The sequence below is a fragment of the Stegostoma tigrinum genome, chromosome X (assembly GCF_030684315.1).
Source record: "Stegostoma tigrinum isolate sSteTig4 chromosome X, sSteTig4.hap1, whole genome shotgun sequence".
NCBI classification, from domain to species: Eukaryota; Metazoa; Chordata; class Chondrichthyes; order Orectolobiformes; family Stegostomatidae; genus Stegostoma; species Stegostoma tigrinum.
In genome coordinates this window covers 16,321,110-16,340,460 of record NC_081404.1, presented here as the reverse complement: position 1 = coordinate 16,340,460, position 19,351 = coordinate 16,321,110, and the positions used below count along the sequence as shown (strand labels likewise).

Here is a 19,351-nt window from a genome sequence, read left to right as displayed (position 1 = left end):
AATCCTAGGCTCCGGCCCTAACTTAGCATCTCTCATTTTCACAGGGGTGGGATTGGGGGTGATCCTGGGTTTGTGCATAGGTAGTTCCCAGAGAAGCTAGCCTTTTAAATGAACACTTGCCTCCACTGAAATCAGATTTTAGAGTCCCTAGTGTTTGGTACATGACATATGGTAATTAGAGGGGAGGTGGTAGTGTATTGGGAATGTCATTGGACTAATAATCCAAAGATTCCACACTAATGTGATGGAGACCTATGAAAGCTGGTGAAATTTTAGTTAAATTTAAAAAAAAAACTCCCCAATGGTGATCATGTAACAAAAAAGTGTCTATTGCTGGAAAAACCCATTTGGTTCACTGATGCCCTTCAGGGAATTAAATCTGCTGTCCTTACCTGCTCTGGCCTACTTGTGACTGCAGAATCACTATGATGTGATTTGACTCTTAACAGTCCCCTAGGCAATAGATACTGAACCAACTAGTGATGCCCAGATCCTGTGAACAAATTAAAAACAAAGAACACATCCTGTTCTCAATACATTTTTTTTTAATAGCAAGTGCACCCGTTTGGGAATCCCTACAGATATGTTCGCACAAAACCTTGGAGGTAATGGTCAGGGATCTTTTTGGACAGTTAACTGTGGAGGAGATTGTGTGTAAAATGTGCTTAAAACAACCAGGAATTGTCCAACTTGTCCAGATGTTGGAACAAGTAACAAGCTGTTGAGAAGTGGTTACAAATATCACCCCATCAATAAGTGCCAAGGAATGTCAACCTATCAAGAATGTCAACAAGTCTCAACCTGTCAAGAACAAAGTTCCCTCTAAGCTGCACATGCAATGGTGATAGGCGTTGGCACACTGATCACGGAAATGATTTTCCGTTCCAGAAGTTGCTGCTGCACATGGACCTCGAAGGCTGGCATAGCTGTAAAGAGAATGGGAGAGAATGCTGATCAAGAAGTGGTAACAAGTGTTGGCCTGTCAAAAAGTCTCAACAAGTGTCAACCTGTTGAAGTGTCAATCAGTGTCGATCCGTTGAGAAGTGACAACAGGTCTCAAATTATGTTTTCTATGAATTGGAGTGCATTTCTCAATAAAGTATAGTCTGCAAGATAGAACTTTATTTATAGAACTATTTTTTCTCCTGTGCATGTAGGTATTTGTAGACACAATGAGATGACATGATAGGTGAAGGGGAAATAGTGATGCTTAGAAGTAGGCACTAAATTGACATTGGTGTATGAAGAGCCATGAGGGATGGAGAAAGGGCATTAATTTGTAAGGATGAAACTTATAAATAGTGTAGTGATGAGGAAGGTGACGACCAAATGAAAGTTTTATATTTTTCCACTTTTGGAGAGGTGAAGTCCTGGGTGACCTTTACCAAAGGTGAGGCACCCTTTGAAGTTGTGAAAGGATATGTTTGTGCCAATTTGGATGGGACTTGATTGTCAAGGAGCTACCCAAAGAAATTTGTGGAATTTGAAAGAAAAGAGGTCAGGTATTTCAACTTTCTTGTCCACATAAGGTGTTATAGGATTTGTGCTGCCTGAATGAGTTCCCATCTGTCATTTTTACAATGTCGGAAGGTGGCGGGGGGGGGTGGTGATTGATGGACAACGCCAACTGCTGATTGAATGGAAATATTTGTTGACATAGAGGATTAAGCATTTAGGGGTTAAACACTTAAGTGTAATGGTTGTTTTCATAAAGGGGTCAGTTGAAGCAATTTAACAATACATTTGGTATCAATTAGAGAGTGATGTTTTTCAATGGGGGCACCATCAATAGAGACCACGTACAAGTCCCACCTGCTTCAGAGGTGTGTAATATCTTTTCTGAACAGGTTGTTTATGAAAATAGGTTAAATAAAACACTTAAACTGCTAACTAGGGCTCTTTATTTTGTCCGCATCTCTGATACTAGGAAGCTTTGGTTCAAGTCCCACCTGCTCCAGAGGAGAAAAATAACATTTCTAACCAGGTTAGTTAGAAAATATAATAAAAACAAGTGACAACAGTCACCTTGTTGAATATTTTGGGGAAGAAAAAGCCACAAAATAGTCTGACAACTGAGGAGGCATCTTGACAAAAAATAAAGTTATGCCCAAACTGGATAATGGTTGATTTGGCACAGAGAGAAAAAGGTAAAAGGTGGTGATTGGGAGTGCATGTAGTGGGAGCAAGCTGGTGCTGTGTGGTCTTATCATGTAATCACAGTGCAGAAGGTGACTATTCAGTCCATTGTGCCCACATAGCCTTGCTAAATCAACATCATTATCTAACGTCAATCTCCTGCTTTTTTTTCTTCAATGCCCTTGCGCATTATTTTCATACAAATAATCATCCAATGCCCTCTTAAATGTCTTACTTTAACCTGCCTCCACTTCATTTTCAGGCTGAAAAAAGATACTTTTGTGTTGGAAACAGCTCAAAAAAGGTTCACTCAGCTTGGGCTGAAGGATTTATCTTATGAAGAGAGGTTAAATAGATTGGTCCTGTATGCATTGGAGTTTTGAAGAATAAGTGGTAACTTTATTGAAACATATAAAATCATATCAGGACTTGACAGGATGGATGCTGAAAGGTTGTCTCTCCTTGTGGAAGAGACTAGAATGAGGGGACACAGTTTAAAAATAAGAAGTCACACTTTTAAGGCAGAGATATGAAGGATATTTTTCCCCAATCAGAGTGTTGTCAGTCTGTGGAATCCTCTTCCTTAGAGATCATTGAAAGCTGGATTGTTGAATTAATTCAAGGCTGAGTAAGTTAGAGCTTTGGTGGACATGGGAATCAAGGATTATGGGGTGTTGATGGGAAAATAGAGCTGAGACCACAACCAGATCAGCCATGATCTTATTGAATGATGGTGTGGCCTTGATGGACTAAAGAGCCTACACCTGCTCCTAAGTTCTATGTCCCTACACATAACAAAGTGGATGTTAATGGCAACTGAGGCAAACATGGCATCAGTCCACCTGAGACAGGCACTTTGTGGTCAGCAGTTTGTGAAGTCTTGCAGGTGTCACCAGCCCATTCCTGGAAAGAACTAGAGGTGAAGAAACTCAGGGCTGTGATGACTTTTATGACCACTGGCAATGGATGCCCAGTTGTCCTGCTGACAAGGAAGTCTTGTTCCAGGACGTTGAGGTTATTAGAAATGACTTGCTGTGAAAATCTGAATTCCCTGAGGCACTGATGCTCGGTCATGTTGAAAGAGGGGATCTTCTGTCTGTATATATGCTGTGTTAGGGCTATTGCCTCATTTGACCTGGGGCAGTCTGTAAATTCCCTCTGTTGTGCTGAGTGACATGTGACTGAGGAGGAGGTAGCTGCTCCCGCTGTTGACCTTGCTTCTGCTATTCTTATCGATGTTGGTGATAGGGTCCCTTTGTTCTTTATCAGAGGTCTAAAGAGAGGCAATGGAAACTGCTTGTGTCACCCACTGAAGGCTGACAGCAAGAATGTGCAGATCAAGGTGAGTAAGGTCCATGGAATCAGGAATTACCTCCAAAATAATGGAAATCCCCTGGAAAACAGAGTATCTGATTGAGATGTATACAAAAAAGACAAGAGTGTGGAGTTGAGAATGATCAGATCAGCCATGATCTCACTGAATGGCAGAGCAGCCTCGATAGGCTGAATGGCCTACTTCCGGTCCGAATTCTTATGATCTTAAATTGATGCAAGTGTCTTTTATTCCAATATTTACAGATGCATTTCACTGGGCTCTCAGTTCCATATACCTCTTTCATGTTAAGACTAACGTTTATAAAAAAGGAAACTTGATGAAGATGAACTGAGATGTAGAACAAAAAAAAGAAAAATAAATGGAGGGATGCTTTCAGAGATCTAAGCAGAGAATTTGTCAGAATAGGAAAAGAAGAGTTTACAATGTTGGAATATATGGAGAAACAGCAACAGATAAAAGGGAAAGCTATTAACCACTGAAAATTGCAACAAGAGCAAAATGTACCTAATAGGCTAGTCAGCATCTGAAGAGAGAAGTTTTATGATTGAGATGTTAATAGATATATCTTAGTTTTCAGCTTATTATATTTCAATTATTAGAAGACATTACAGGAAGAACAAGCAGCAAATTTCACACTGATTTCTTTAAGTTGAAGGTGAGCCTGAAATTTACAAGCATTTGCAGATTTGAAAACTTCCCTCACCCACAGCTAACCTCAGAACAATGCTGCTTACAGCAATCAAACTTTAGCACCTTAAAGTGACAGGGCAGATTTCAAAAGCAGTATAATATTGTGCATTACGTGCTGTGCAACTCCATTCATTAGAAATTAACTATTACAAAATTTGTTCATGAGAAGTGGGCACCCTTGGTGGGCCAGCATTTATTATCCATTCATAGTTGCCCTTGAGAAGGTGGTGATGAACTGCCTTCTTGAACCATGCAGTCCATCCGCTAAAGGTACACCCACAAAGTTTTAGGAAGGCAGTTCTAGGATTTTTGACCCAGTGACAGTGAAGGAACAGTGATATATTTGCAAGTCAGGATGGTGAGTGGCTTGGAGGGGAACTTGCAGGAGGTAGTGTATTTGTTACCCATGTATCTGTTGCCCCTGTCCTTCTAGATGGTAAATTTGGAAGGTGCATTTCTGCGGTGCATCTTGTCATGGGGTTGGAAGGTGCTGTCTTCAGAGCCGTGGTGAATTTCTGCAGCGCATCTTGTCGGTGGAACACACTGCTTCTACTGATCATCGGTGAAAGAAGGAGTGATTGTTGAAGGTGGTGGATGGGGTACTCATTAAGTGGGCTGCTTTGTCCTGGATGGTGCTGAGCATTTCTGAGGATTGTTAAAGCTGCGTCCATCCAGGCAAGAGGGAAGTATTCCATACTTTTGCCTTGTGGACAATGAGGAGTCAGGAAATGAGTTACTTGTGCAAGACCCAGCTTCTGACCTCCTTTGGTAGCCACAGTATAATACAGTCCAGTTTCTCGTCAATGGTAAACCCCCAGGATGTTGCAGTTCTGAAGAAGTCATACTAGACTCAAAACTTAACTGTTTTCCTCTCCACCCCATGCCGCCAGACCTGCTGAATTTCTCCAGCATTCTCTGTGTTTGTCCCAGGATGTTAAAGCTGTCTGACTTACTCTGGGCAACGCCATAGGAAAGTCTATGGCATTCACTTGCATCTCAGATGTCCACAGACCTTCAACCCGTTTTCTGTTCAAAAGGAGCAGGGAACGAAAACAAACAGGAAACAAACCGAAGTGCATAGGATGAAAAAAACATAATTGGTTCAGTGTGAGAGTGACACATGAAACCAAACATCCAGGACAGGGGCGCAGTGGTCCTCAAAGAGCCATGACTCAGTAAGATGCAGGCACCGGCTGTCATTGCACTTTCATATAGCCCTTGAGAAGCGCGGATTGATGAATGATCGGATCACATGCAGGCTACATTTCCCCGGCGGGTGCGTGCGTTTCACGGAAGCCCCAGCAAGCCCCGAGAAAAGTTGGGCGAGTGCTGCTGTCTGCACAGCTAGCTGACTGGCAAATCTGGAAAAGGAGGCAATGGCAAAGTGAAGGCGAGGCGGGTGAGTGAATGAGGTGGTGGTCGGAGCTGGATTCTAACCCAGGCGTTTCGGGAGATGGTGGGGGTTGGGGGTGGTGCTGGGAGGGAGAGAGAGAGAGAGAGACAGACTGTTTTTGGACATGATCCCTAACACGCTGCTGAGAGTCATCAATTATGCAAGGTAACGGCACGCACTGGGAAGGGAAGGAAGCGCTGCAATATGGCGACAACCGCAGTTTCTCCTGCATCCTTTCAACATCTGCAGTACAGCATCACCTTCCGCGGTCCCTGTTAGAGCACCGAATGTAAGTCAACCCCTTCTTTTCCTCGGGCGGCAGCGCTTTCCCCTCTCCTGTCCCCCCACCCCGCTCCCACCAACCAAAAAAAACACAGAAAAGAAGCGGCGTTTTATTCGCCACCTCTCAGCTCAGCAAAAGCCCTTGCCGCAGAACAATTTTTTCCAGCCGTGAACATCGACTGCATTTCTGAGTAGGGTGTCTGCTGGGGGCTCTCTCATACCTCAGCCCCCCACCCAGAAAGATTCCCCTTCTCTCTGCAGGTTACCTCCAGAATTGCAGCCCCCACCTCCCCTCTTTACCGCGGATTTCGCCTGGAATCTCAGCTCATTTGCTGAGAAGATGGCACAATATTGAAATGTCAGATGCAGTCTCCTTCCATGGCACTCGCCCAAACGTCGCCTAATCTCCCTCCTCCAGCTCTGAGCTGGGAGACCGTTTCATTTCCCCTTCGCTAAAATTTTCTATTTGTATACACCTCCACCACCTCCTCCCCCCTCCCCGCTCCTTAACCCCCCGAATTGTAAATGCATCAGATTGCACCATTTTAGTGAGAGCCGGAACACTTTGCACAGTAAGAGGGCAGGGCTGGGGGGTGTGGAGGGTGCGGGGAGAGGGGTAAGGGTGGTGGGAATGGAAAGTGGGGGTGGGAGTGGGGTATTTATGGCCGGGTTAAGTTCTTGGAAAGGGTTTGGAATGTGTGGTTATGCGGTTAAAGGGAAGTGCTGGTTGTCACCGCAGTCAGAAAGTCAAATTGAACAGAGTGGCTGCATGATCGGAAAGGTAATGCTAACGGTTTGTTGAAAAAGGCTTGCTAATGTGAAAACTTACAGACCCCTTCCACCCCCAGCATCCTCCCCATACACTTCCATCTCCCCTCACATCCCCACTCCAGCACCCTACTCCCCACAATCCTCCCCCAAACACCCTCCCATCCACACTCCCACCTCCCTCTGCCACATCCCCATCCCCAATCCCCCCAGCATGCTCACTCCACACTCCCAATCCACCTGCCCCACATCCCCGCCCCCAGCATTCTCCCCCAAAAATCCCACACCCCATGCCCCACATCCCCACCCCAGCATCCTCCCCACATTCCCACTCCTCCCACATCCCAATCCCCAGCACTCTCCTCCCCACACTGCCACTTTCCTCTCTCCCACACTCCCACCCTCCACATCCCCACCCCCAGCATCCTCCCCGACACTCTCACACCCCATATCGTCACACCCCCACATCCCCACCCCCAGCATCCTCCCCCCACACTCTCACACCCCCACATCCAAATCCCCAGCACTCTCCTCCCCACACTGCCACTTTCCTCTCTCCCACACTCCCACCCTCCACATCCCCACCCCCAGCATCCTCCCCCACACTCTCACACCCCACATCCCAATCCCCAAAAGTCTCCTCCCCACACTGCCACCTTCCTCTCCCCCACACTCCCGCCCTCCACATTCCCACCCTTCCCACATGCCCACCTCCAGCATCCTCTGCCCCACACTCTCACACCCCCACATCCCAATCCCCAGCACTCTCCTCCTCACACTGCCACCTTCCTCTCCCCCACACTCCCATCCCCTGCCCCACATCCCCACCTCCAGCATCCTCTCCCAAACTCCCACCCTGCCCCATATCCCAATCCCCAACACCCTTCTCCCCATACTGCCATCTTCCTCCCCACCACACTCCCACACCCTACCCCAGCGACCTCTTCCCACATCCCCACCCCAGAACCCTCTTCGTCACACTCCATCCCCCAGCACCTTCCCACCAACACTCCTTCCCCCAGAACCCTCCCCAACATCCTTACCTTCAGCCTCCTCCCTTCATACTCCCAACCCCACATCCCTATGCTCAGCACCTTCTACCCCACATACTCACTCCAGCACCCTACTCCCCACACTCCTTCCCCTAGCAGTCTCCCAACCCCAGTCTCACTTCCCTCTGCCACATCCCTAACCCCACCACATGCTGTTCCCACACTCCCACCATCTGCCCCACCTCCTCACCCCTAGCATCCTCCCCCAGCATTCCCACTGCCCTGCCCGCCCCACATCCTCACCCCCAGCATTTTCCCTCATTCAGCCCCACCCTCAGCAACCACCACCCACACTCCCACTCACCTCCCACACACCCCCACCCCAGCATCCTCACCCACTATTCTGACCCCCGCCCCACATCCCCACCCCAGTATCCTCCCCCCACCCTCCCACTCCCATTCTCGCTCCCACATCCCTCGCATCCCCACCCCCAGCAACCTCCCCACATTTCCACCCCCACACATCTCCCTCCCACATCCCCATTCCCCACCTTTCTTCTTCACCCACACCTTCCCCATACCTTCCCACTCCTTCCCCTTGTGCCTCCCCACTCCTTCCTCCCCGCTCCTTCCACCTTGCCTCCCCACTCCTTTGCCCCTCGCCTCCCCACTCTTTCCTCCCCCCTCCTTCCACCTTGCCTCCCCACTCCTTTGCCCCTCGTCTCCCCGCTCCTTCGCCCCTCGTCTCCCCGCTCCTTCCTCCCCGCTCCTTCCTCCCCGCTCCTTCCTCCCCGCTCCTTCCACCTTGCCTCCCCACTCCTTCCTCCCCGCTCCTTCCACCTTGCCTCCCCACTCCTTCCTCCCCGCTCCTTCCACCTTGCCTCCCCACTCCTTTGCCCCTCGTCTCCCCGCTCCTTCATCCCCGCTCCTTCCACCTTGCCTCCCCACTCCTTCCTCCCCGCTCCTTCCACCTTGCCTCCCCGCTCCTTCCACCTTGCCTCCCCACTCCTTTGCCCCTCGTCTCCCCACTCCTTCCTCCCCGCTCCTTCCACCTTGCCTCCCCGCTCCTTCCACCTTGCCTCCCCGCTCCTTCCACCTCGCCTCCCCACTCATTTGCCCCTCGCCTCCCCACTCCTTTGCCCCTCGCCTCCCCACTCCTTTGCCCCTCGCCTCCCCACTCCTTCCTCCCTCGCCTCCCCACTCCTTCCTCCCCGCTCCTTCCACCTTGCCTCCCCGCTCCTTCCACCTTGCCTCCCCGCTCCTTCCACCTTGCCTCCCGGCTCCTTCCACCTTGCCTCCCCACTCCTTTGCCCCTCGCCTCCCCACTCCTTTGCCCCTCACCTCCCCACTCCTTCATCCCCACTCTTTGCCCCTCGCCTCCCCACTCTTTGCCCCTCGCCTCCCCACTCCTTCATCCCCACTCCTTTGCCCCTCACCTCCCCACTCCTTCCTCCCCGCTCCTTCCACCTTGCCTCCCCACTCCTTTGCCCCTCGCCTCCCCACTCCTTTGCCCCACCCCCACCCTCCCCACTCCCACCCCCACCCTCCCCACTCCCACCCCCACCCTCCCCACTCCCACCCTCCCCACTCCCACCCCCACCCTCCCCACTCCTTTCCCGCACCCACCCACTCTCTATCCGCTCTTGCTCCCTCTACCCCAATCTCCCCACTCATTCCTCCCTACCTCCCCACCTTCCTTCCCACCCACCCACTCCCTATCACCCCCACTCCCTATATCCCTACCTCCTCACTCCTTCCACCTTACCTCCCTGCTCCTTCCTCCCTACCTTTCCACTACTAACCCCCTTCCACTTCCTGTGTCCCAATCTCCCCATTACTTCCTTCCTTCCTACTTGCCTGCACACTGCCCCCTTGCACTCCCTCTCCCCCTACCTCCCAAATGCATGCTCCACCACCTCCCCCTACTCCATCTCCCTCGATCACCATACCTTTCTAAATCCCTGCTATCGGGACCCCTCCTCACCTCCAATACCTTCAGTTCCACTCCCCCATGTCCACCCCAACTCCATTTCTTCCTTTCTCTACCACCTGCTTCCATCTTTCTCCCCGCTCCTCTTTCTTTCTGCCCCCCTCCCCTTCGATCCTTTCTCACTCCCTCTCCTATTATTTCTCTCTCCTCACCCATCACTCTTCCTATCCTCCCCTTCCCTCTCCCACTTCCATCCCATTCTGTCCTTCAATGTCCTTTCCCCCTCCTCCCTTTCCCCTTCCACCCTTCACCCGTCCCATTCATCCATCCGTCCTCTCCCCTTTCCCCCTCCTGTTCTTCTACCCCTTTTTTCACTTTCCCCTCCTGTTCTTCCACCTCCCCTTCCTGTTCATCCATCCCCTTTCCCACCTCCCTCTCCTCCTGTTCCATCCCCTCCTCTTGTTTTTTCACCCCTTTCCCACCTCTCCCACCTGTTCATCCGTCTCTTTTCCCACCTACCCCCTCTTCCTGTTCTTCCACCCCTTTCCCACCTACCCCCTCCTCCTGTTCTTCCACCCCTTTCCCACCTCCCCCTCCCGTTCTTCCATCACCTTTCTCACCTCCCCCTCCTGTTCTTCCTCACCCTTTCCCACTTCCCCCTCCTGTTCTTCCAGCCCCTTTCCCACTTCCCCCTCCTGTTCTTCCAGCCCCTTTCCCACCTCCCCCTCCTGTTCTTCCAGCCCCTTTCCCACCTCCCCCTCCTGTTCTTCCAGCCCCTTTCCCACCTCCCCCTCCTGTTCTTCCAGCCCCTTTCCCACCTCCCCCTCCCGTTCTTTCATCACCTTTCTCACCTTCCCCTCCTGTTCTTCCTCACCCTTTCCCACTTCCCCCTCCCGTTCTTCCACCCTCTTTCCCACCACTCCCTTCTGTTCTTCCTCCCACTTACCCACCTCCCCCTCCTGTTCTTCCTCCCCTTTTCCCACCTAACCCTCCTGCTCATCCATCCCCTTTCCGACCTACTCCCTCCTCCTGTTCTTCCACCCCCTTTCCCACGTCCCCCTCTTGTTCTTCCACCCTGTGCCCCTCGGGTTCTTTCACCCTCTTCCCTGCCATTCTTGTTCTTCCACTGCCTTCCCCCTCTCCGTTCCTGTCTTCCACCCCTCCTCCCTCCTGTTCTTGAACACCTCACCCCTCCTGTTGTTCTATCCCTCACCCCACCTGTTCTTCCACCCCTCCACCCCACGTATTTCCTCCCCTTCCCCCCCATACTTCCACCCTACCCCTGTACCTTCACCCCTTCCCTCCTGTTCTTCCCCCCCTCCCCCGTACTTCCACCCATTCACCCCTTCACACCCCCGATACTTCCACCCTCCCCCCCATACTTCCACCCCTCCACCTCCCATTCGTATACCCCTTTCCTCCTCCAATTCTTGCACCTACTTCGCCTACCTTCTGTTCCTCCAGCTCAGTCTTCCTCTTCCAGCTCCCCCCAGCCCCCTTCTTTCACACTTCCCTTCCTCCCAACAACTTCCCCCTTAACCCTGACCTTTTTCCCCTTCTTCTCCCCCTTCCCTTCCTTTTATCCCTCACCCTTCTTTTCTCTCTTTCCCTTCTTCCTCCCCTTTCACTCCCCATTTCTTCTACCCCCCCCTTCTTCCCCATCCCCTCTTCTTCCACCCTCCCTCTTCTCCCCACTTTCCTTTTCCTTGTTCCCCTCCACTTCTTCCCCCTCCCACTTCTTCCCCCTCCCACTTCTTCCCCCTCCCACTTCTTCACCCTCACACTTCTTCACCCCCCAATTCCTTTGTTCCTTCTCACCCTTCTGCCCTTTTCTTCCCCTTCGACCTCCCTTACTCTCCTCAATCTGTCCTCTCCTTCTTCCCCCCCCTCCTCCCCCATCATCTCCCCTCCCCTCCCCTCTCCTCTCCCTTCTTCCCTCCACTTCCTTTCCTCCTCATCCATACCCCTCCTGTTCCCCCTTCCCGATCCTCTGCCCTCCTCCCCACTTCCCTTTCCTTCCCCTTCCTTCTCCCGCCTCTTCCTCTCCCTTCCCCATCCCTCCCTATCCTCGGTCTTCGCCCGACCTTCCCTACCCCTCCCCTTCCCCCTCCCCGCCCTCTCCCTACCTTTACCTTCCCCAGCTCCTCCCTTCTCTGTGTCTCTCCCCAGTTCCCTGTCTCTCCTCTCTCTGCCTCCTTCCTGTCCTCTCTCTGTGTATCTCCTGCTCTCTGTCTCTCTTCTCTCTCAGCCCCTTCTCTTCATGTTCCCCTCCTAGCTCTCTCTTTGTGCCTCTCATTCTCTGTCTCTGTTACTCTTGCCCCATTCTTACTGCATCTCTCCACCTCTCTCATTGTCTCTGCCCCCTCTCTCTGTGCCTCTGCCCCGACTCTTTGAGTGTAACCCACCTGCTTTTCCCTCTCTCTCTTCCTCCTCTGTGTGCTCTCTCTCTTTGTCTCTCCTTCACATTTATCTCTGCTTTTCCCTTCCCGCTCTCTCTATCTCTGTTTTTACCCACTCTCTACCTCTGCCCATTCCTTCTCTCTGCCTCTGCCCAATGCCTCTCTGTGTCTCACCAACTGCCTCTCCCTCTTCTTCTGTTCTCTCCCTCTGTCTCTTCACCCTCCTCCTCCCCTTCCCTTCTATCACGCTCTCCCTTTCACACTCTCCCTACCTCTTACCCACTCCCTGTCTCCCTCGCTCCCACCTCCCCTGCCTGCAGCCCATCCCCATCTCTCCCCCACCCCTTCTCTCTCCCCTCCTCTCCTCTCTCCCCTCCTCTCTCCCTCTTTACAGACATCTCTCTGCCTCCCCCTTATTGCAACTCTCCCCCTCCTTTCACATCCTGTCTCCCTCTTCCCCACATTCTCTCTCCCTCTTCCCCAACATTCTCTCTCCCTCTCCCCCAACATTCTCTCTCCCTCTCCCCAACATTCTCTCTCCCTCTCCCCAACATTCTCTCTCCCTCTCCCCCAACATTCTCTCTTCCTACCCCATTCTCTCTCTCCCCCACTCTCTCTCTCTCCACTCCTTCCCACACATGCATGCATTCCCCCTGCCCCATTCTCTACCCCTCCCCCATTGTATCCCTACATTCTATCCTCATCTCTGTATCTCTCCCTTCCCCTCCCGCCCCATCTGTCACCATTTCCGCTCCCTGCCTCTCTTTCTAACACCCTCTGTTACTCTCCCTTTCTCCCTCCCTCCCTAACTTCTGTCTCTCCTCCACTGCTCCCTCTCATCCTTCTACTCCCCTCTCTCTATTCCCTTTCCCGATCTCTCTGTAACCCCTCTCCCTCTCTCTCCATATTCCTCTCTCTGTCTTTCCCTGTCTGTACCCACCTCTCTATCCCTTCTTCCACCCTCTTCGCCTCCTCTCATCCTCCCTCTTTCCAACCCCCTCTCTCAACCTCTGTCTCTCTCCTGCTCTCTCGTTCTCTCACCCATTCTTCCATTCTCTCCACCATCTCTCCCCTCCCCTCCCCGACTCTCTCTCCCCGACTCTCTCTCCCCTCCCCCATCTCTCTTCCCCCCTCCCCCATCTCTCTTCCCCCCTCCCCCATCTCTCTTCCCCCCTCCCCCATCTCTCTTCCCCCCTCCCCCATCTCTCTTCCCCCCTCCCCCATCTCTCTTCCCCCCTCCCCCATCTCTCTTCCCCCCTCCCCATCTCTCTTCCCCCCTCCCCCATCTCTCTTCCCCCCTCCCCCATCTCTCTTCCCCCCTCCCCCATCTCTCTTCCCCCCTCCCCATCTCTCTCCCCCATCTTCCCCCACTCTCTCTCCCCCATCTTCCCCCACTCTCTCTCCCCCATCTTCCCCCACTCTCTCTCCCCCATCTTCCCCCACTCTCTCTCCCCCATCTTCCCCCACTCTCTCTCCCCCATCTTCCCCCACTCTCTCTCCCCATCTTCCTCCACTCTCTCTCCCCATCTTCCCCCACTCTCTCTCCCCCTCTTCCCCCACTCTCTCTCCCCCATCTTCCCCAACTCTCTCTCCCCCATCTTCCCCCACTCTCTCTCCTCCATCTTCCCCCACTCTCTCTCCCCCATCTTCCCCCACTCTCTCTCCCCCATCTTCCCCCACTCTCTCTCCCCCATCTTCCCCCACTCTCTCTCCCCCATCTTCCCCCACTCTCTCTCCCCATCTTCCCCCACTCTCTCTCCCCATCTTCCCCCACTCTCTCTCCCCATCTTCCTCCACTCTCTCTCCCCATCTTCCTCCACTCTCTCTCCCCATCTTCCCCCACTCTCTCTCCCCCATCTTCCCCAACTCTCTCTCCCCCATCTTCCCCCACTCTCTCTCCTCCATCTTCCCCCACTCTCTCCCCCCCATCTTCCCCCGCTCTCTCCCCTTCTCCGACCAGTCGCTCTCCCCAGTTCTCACCCCAGTCTCCCCCTACTTTCCGTCCACTCTGCCCCCATGCTCCCTCCCCCGACTGTCCCTCCCCCGACTGTCCCTCCCCCGACTGTCCCTCCCCCGACTGTCCCTCCCCCGACTGTCCCTCCTCCGACTGTCCCTCCCCCGACTGTCCCTCCCCCGACTGTCCCTCCCCCGACTGTCCCTCCCCCGACTGTCCCTCCCCCGACTGTCCCTCCCCCGACTCTCTCTCCCCCGACTGTGTCACACCCCACTCTCTCCCTCCCCCTCTCTCCCCCAATTCTCTCCCCCCCCAATTCTCTCTCCCCCCAATTCTCTCTCCCCCACTTTTCTCTCCCCACTTTTCTCTCCCCACCACTCTCTCTCTCCCCCGACGCTGTCTCCCCCTTCCCCTGCATGCTGTCTCCCCCAACATGCGCTCTTCCCCTTTCCCCCTTCTCCCCACCACACACCCCACACTCTCTCCCCCTTCACACCCCCACACTCTCTCCTCCCGTTCCCCCACGCTCTCTCCTCCCGTTCCCCCACGCTCTCTCCCCCATCCCTCCCCACGCTCTCTCCCCCATCCCTCCCCACGCTCTCTCCCCCATCCCTCCCCACGCTCTCTCCCCCTTCCCACCCCACGCTCTCTCCCCCTTCCCACCCCACGCTCTCTCCCCCTTCCCCTCCCCGCGCTCTCTCCCCCTTCCCTCCCCACACTCTCTCCCCCTTCCCACCCAACTCTCTCCCCCCTTTCCCTCCCCACGCTCTCTCCCCCTTCCCCTCCCCACGCTCTCTCCCCCTTCCCCTCCCCACGCTCTCTCCCCTTCCCCTCCCCACACTCTCTCCCCCTTCCCACCCAACTCTCTCCCCCCTTTCCCTCCCCACGCTCTCTCCCCCTTCCCCTCCCCGCGCTCTCTCCCCCTTCCCTCCCCACACTCACTCCCCCTTCCCACCCAACTCTTTCCCCCCTTTCCCTCCCCACGCTCTCTCCCCCTTCCCCTCCCCGCGCTCTCTCCCCCTTCCCCTCCCCGCGCTCTCTCCCCCTTCCCTCCGCACACTCACTCCCCCTTCCCACCCAACTCTCTCCCCCCTTTCCCTCCCCATGCTCTCTCCCCCTTCCCCTCCCCGCGCTCTCTCCCCCTTCCCTCCCCACACTCTCTCCCCCTTCCCTCCCCACACTCTCTCCCCCTTCCCACCCAACTCTCTCCCCCCTTCCCCTCCCCGCGCTCTCTCCCCCTTCCCCTCCCCGCGCTCTCTCCCCCTTCCCTCCCCACACTCACTCCCCCTTCCCACCCAACTCTCTCCCCCCTTTCCCTCCCCACGCTCTCTCCTCCTTCCCCTCCCCACACTCTCTGTCCCGCTTCCCCCACGCTCTCTGTCTCCCTCACTCCCCCACGCTCTCTGTCTCCCTCACTCCCCACTCTCTGTCCCCCTCCCCCACACCCATCTTCCCCCACACCCATCTTCCCCCACACCCATCTTCCCCCACACCCATCTTCCCCCACACCCATCTTCCCCCACACCCATCTTCCCCCACACTCTCTCTTCCCCCCTATCAGTCTCGCTCCCCAATTCTCACCCCAGTCTCCCCCTACTTTCCCTCCACTCTGCTCCACAGTCCCTCCCCCAGTCTCTCAGTCCCCATTGTCTCCCCATTTTCTCTCCCCTCTCTGTCCCTCCCCACTCTCTCCCTCCCCTTCTCTCTCCCCTCTACTCTCACCCTTCCCCCCCCCACGATCTCTCCCCCTTTACCCCCTGACACTCTCTCCCTCTTTCCCCCCACACACAGTCTCCCCCCTTCCCCCCCAGGCTCTCTGTCCCCCTTCCACTCTCACACTCTAATCCCCCTGTCTCTCTCCCCCTCCCCCACAAGTCTCTCTACTCATTCCCCCTGTTCTCTCTCCACATTCCCCCCACTCTCTCTCCCCATCCTCCCACACCCTCCCCCCACTTTCTCCCACCCCCCACACTCCCTCCCCCCACACTACCTCCCCCCCTCCCCCCACACTCTCTCCCCCCTCCCCCCACACTCTCTCCCCCCTCCCCCCACACTCTCTCCCCCCTCCCCCCACACTCTCTCCCCCCTCCCCCCACACTCTCTCCCCCCTCCCCCCACACTCTCTCCGCCCCTCCTCCCCACTCTCTCTCCCCCCCCTCCCCACTCTCTCTCCCCCCCCCACTCTCTCTCCCCCCCTCCTCCCCACTCTCTCTCCCCCCCCTCCCCACTCTCTCTCCCCCCCCTCCCCACTCTCTCTCCCCCCCCTCCCCACTCTCTCTCCCCCCTCCTCCCCACTCTCTCTCCCCCCCTCCTCCCCACTCTCTCTCCCCCCTCCCCACTCTCTCTCCCCCCCTCCCCACTCTCTCTCCCCCCCTCCTCCCCACTCTCTCTCCCCCCCTCCTCCCCACTCTCTCTCCCCCCCTCCTCCCCACTCTCTCTCCCCCCCTCCTCCCCACTCTCTCTCCCCCCCTCCTCCCCACTCTCTCTCCCCCCCTCCTCCCCACTCTCTCTCCCCCCCTCCTCCCCACTCTCTCTCCCCCCCTCCTCCCCACTCTCTCTCCCCCCCTCCTCCCCACTCTCTCTCCCCCTCTCCTCCCCACTCTCTCTCCTCCCCACTCTCTCTCCTCCCCACTCTCTCTCCCCCCTCCTCCCTCCTCTGTCTCCCCCCACTCTCTCCCCCACCCCCCAACTCTCTCCCTTTCCCATCTTCCCACTTTTTCCCCTTCCCTCCCCCTCCCCACAATCCCCACTCTCCCTCTCCCTCGCTCCCCCCACACACTCTCCCTCCTACCCCACCCCCAACTCTCTTCCTCCCTCCTACCCCCACCCCACTTTCTCTGTCTCCCTCCTACCCCCTACCCCCACTTTCTTGCCACATAATCTTCCCTATTATCTCTCCCCACTTCTCCCCTATCTCCCACAACCCCTCCACCTTTCTCTTCCCCACTCTCCCCCTTCCCCACTCTCCCCTTTCCTCCCCTCTTTCACCCTTCCTCCCGCTGACCCTCTAACTCCTCCCTTTTCGCCCCACTTTCTTCTCTCTCTCCATATCTCTCTTGCACCCCCTCCCTGTCTCTCCCTTCATCTCTATCCCTCCTCCCTCTTTCTTTCCATCCACTCATCTCGCCCCTCAGTCACTTTCTGTCTCTATCTGGTCCTACATCTCTCACATCCAATCTCTTTCCATTCTCTCTCCCCACCTCTCTCTCCCCCCTCATTCTTTCTCTTATTCCTCTCTTTCCTCCCTCTCTTTCCCCTTCCCTCTCCCTTCTCTCTGCCCTTCCCTCCGTTCCCTTATCCTCTCCTCCCCCCTTCGCTCTCACTCTCTCCCTCCCCACTGGTTTTCTCTCTCTCCATATCTCTCTCCCTCTCTCCTCTTTTTCTTCCTCCCTCCCTCTCTCTCTTCCCCTCCCTCCCTCTCTCTCTTCCCCTCCCTCCCTCTCTCTTCCCCTCCCTCTCCCTCCCGTCCCCATCACTTCTTCCTCCTTTCTCCTTATCTCTCTCTCTGCCTATAACCTCTACCCAGATCTCCCCACCCGTCTCTCCTCTATTCCTTCGTACCTCCATCACTCTTCCCCTCCCTTTCCCATTTCCCTCTCCCTCCCTCTGTCCCTCTCCCATCTCTCTGTCTCATTCCATCCCACTCCTCTGTCCACCACTCCCTCTCCTCCCCTCCTCTCTCCTTCTTTGTCTTCCCCTCCTTCTGTCTGTGTCCCCCTCCTCTGTCTCTTTCTTTCTCCACTTCTCTCTCTTGCTATGTCTCCCAAATCTTTCTATCTTCCCTCTCTCTTTCCCTCCCCCTTCTCTGTCCACATCTCCCTTCTCTCTTCCTTCCTTTTCTTCACTCCTCCCTGTCTCTGTCTGTCCCCCCTCTTTGCGCACCCATCCTCCTCCCCCCCCCCTCCTGCTCCTTGTCCCCTTCTCTCTCCCCCCACCCTCCCTCTGAATTATATAAACAGGCGTTATTTGACAGAGGTGAGTCAGGTTGGGATTTTGTTAAGGATTGGCGTGAAAAGTACTGGATGCTTGAATACTGCAGTGTCTCCTCTTCCCACCCACCCCTTCTCTTGAATCCAGTGAACATAACCCAATATATTTTAATATTAATTATTTACACATATTGCATTCTCTGTACACGCTAGCGATTGATGTGTAAAGGAAGGCTGTTCCGAGACCTCTATGATATGTTAGTGGGTGGAAATTGGGATTTTTAAAAATAGGATGTGGAGTGCCAGTTGTGGGGATGAAGTGGTCATAGTGTTAGGTACGTGTGTTGCAGAGGCCTGGATGTGTGATGTGGCAGAGGGAGTTCCTGATTTATTTTCGAGAGGGGGAAGAGGTATTTTTTTTCTGAATGAATGTGTTGCTAAACTTAAGATGTTTTCGAATTGCATCTCTTCGTTTTGAAAACAAAAAGGCCCAGGACGTAATCATCTTGGGTCCGTGCTGCAGATCATAAACAAAACGTCACACAGATTTTGCATAATTTAGTTTCCAATTTATAACAAAAATATTTAATGCTTTCAAGAATTGGTGATGAGCTATTGACTTATGTTTTGGAAAAAAAAGCTGCATTCCTGGATCAGTGAATAAAAAGTTAAATCAAAGCCTTGCATTCGTGCCGAACAGTGAGCTATCCCATTTCCTCCGCTGTTTTGAGGGTAATTTGTGTGTATGGCTTCTCCCCCCAATTTGTTTTTGATTAATGCATTGTATATGCACATATTGCAATTTTTTTGCTTATTATTTTCCAATGTGTGTGTTTTTCACTTAGCCCCTGAAATCCCCTCTGAGCTTCCAGACATAAGTTGCGGTGCTGAATTGACAGCACCAGCTGCTAAGTTTTGGCCCGACTCTCATTTTCTTTTGCACCCACTCCCCACTCCCGCCCGAAAGAAGTACAACGGCGACACTTCTGACAAGAACACTTCCATGCTTCTTGATCTGGCAGGCCCACTCCCAATCAACGGTTTAGAATTACTAGCCCCTTTTCCTTGCCTGGTTCCAGTATCCATTTCACATGGGGCTCGTTGGCAATGCCGTAAATGCCACCCCGACCCTCAGATCGATAAGCTCTTTGTAGCTCAAGCAAATTTCTGACATGTTTTGCATGATGCTATTTCAAACGAGTCATTTAACGAGAGGAAGGGGTCGACACTTGCGGAGCAATTGGGGACATCAACATTGTCCCGCACTCCTCCGTCCACCTGTATTAGTGGGCTACCTGCATGCTTTGACTTGGGTGTGGTTTTTGCACTGTATTTATATTGTGCATCTCCTAGACCCATCTGATTGTATAAACAAGCCCGCTGCAACCACATTTTGCCATTAAAATTCAACCTGCACAGCTATAAAAAAATCAGATGTGGCACAGGGAGCGGCGTTGCTAGTTACAGCGAGAACCACTGACGGTTGTTAATGAGGTGTTCTGTAGCAAGCATTCTTTACTTTGACTGAGAACAATTGCGTCC

General features: G+C 53.9%; 1 protein-coding gene across 9 annotated transcripts in view; it reads left to right on the top strand.

Annotated features, from left to right (window-relative positions):
* The window catches only part of LOC125448188 (sodium channel protein type 8 subunit alpha-like), a 326,376-nt gene that overhangs the window by 85,799 nt on the left and 221,226 nt on the right, over nt 1-19,351 (top strand). For 7 of the 9 annotated variants that reach the window (XM_059643402.1, XM_059643403.1, XM_059643400.1 and 4 more), the window contains exon 1: nt 5,722-5,844. The exons of 1 other annotated variant lie outside the window; for it this stretch is intronic. The gene's annotated coding sequence lies outside the window, so the exon portion shown is untranslated. Of the gene's footprint in view, nt 1-5,218; nt 5,562-5,721; nt 5,845-19,351 lie in introns of those variants that run through there. One more of the 9 variants, XM_059643398.1, reaches the window with a different exon arrangement.